The sequence below is a fragment of the Morone saxatilis genome, unplaced genomic scaffold, assembly GCF_004916995.1.
Source record: "Morone saxatilis isolate NCDOM2014 unplaced genomic scaffold, NCSU_SB_2.0 Contig23, whole genome shotgun sequence".
NCBI classification, from domain to species: domain Eukaryota; kingdom Metazoa; phylum Chordata; class Actinopteri; family Moronidae; genus Morone; species Morone saxatilis.
In genome coordinates, this window is record NW_023339796.1 from 15,029,151 (window position 1) to 15,029,666 (window position 516).

The window sequence follows — 516 nt, forward strand, 5'->3', positions numbered from 1 at the left end:
CATTTTGACATGAAATAGCAGAGTAATCACAGGTGTTACCAATTATACTAATTAAGGCTCTGTTCCATTTAGTATAGCAGAGCCTTTTCAGTGAGCTCACATGTACAATAGCAGCCCACTGACTATGTTTGCCCTAAATTTGAATTTCATGTCAAATGGCTGCTGTAAAAAAGGTCTATTCAGTTTGCAAAGTAACATTTCTTATTACGTTATCCGGTTTCCTGAGCAGAGCATCTAAATGTGAGTTTATATGCCCGCTGTTTGTTGCTGTGAAATGTTTCCAAGGCAGCTGACTCATAGCACAAACAGCAAGAAGTCAAACGTCATATTGCACAAGAGATCCTGACATGGTTTCTCCCCAGAGAGTGGGTGAGCACAAACCTCACACTCTGGTTGCTGTAAGAAGGAAGAAAGTCAGTCATTGTGTCTTCTCATTGCCCTACTGCTTAAACCTATAAAAACCCACGATACATCACTGCCTCAGCACCAAACGGCAGATAAACAAAGTCAGCAACC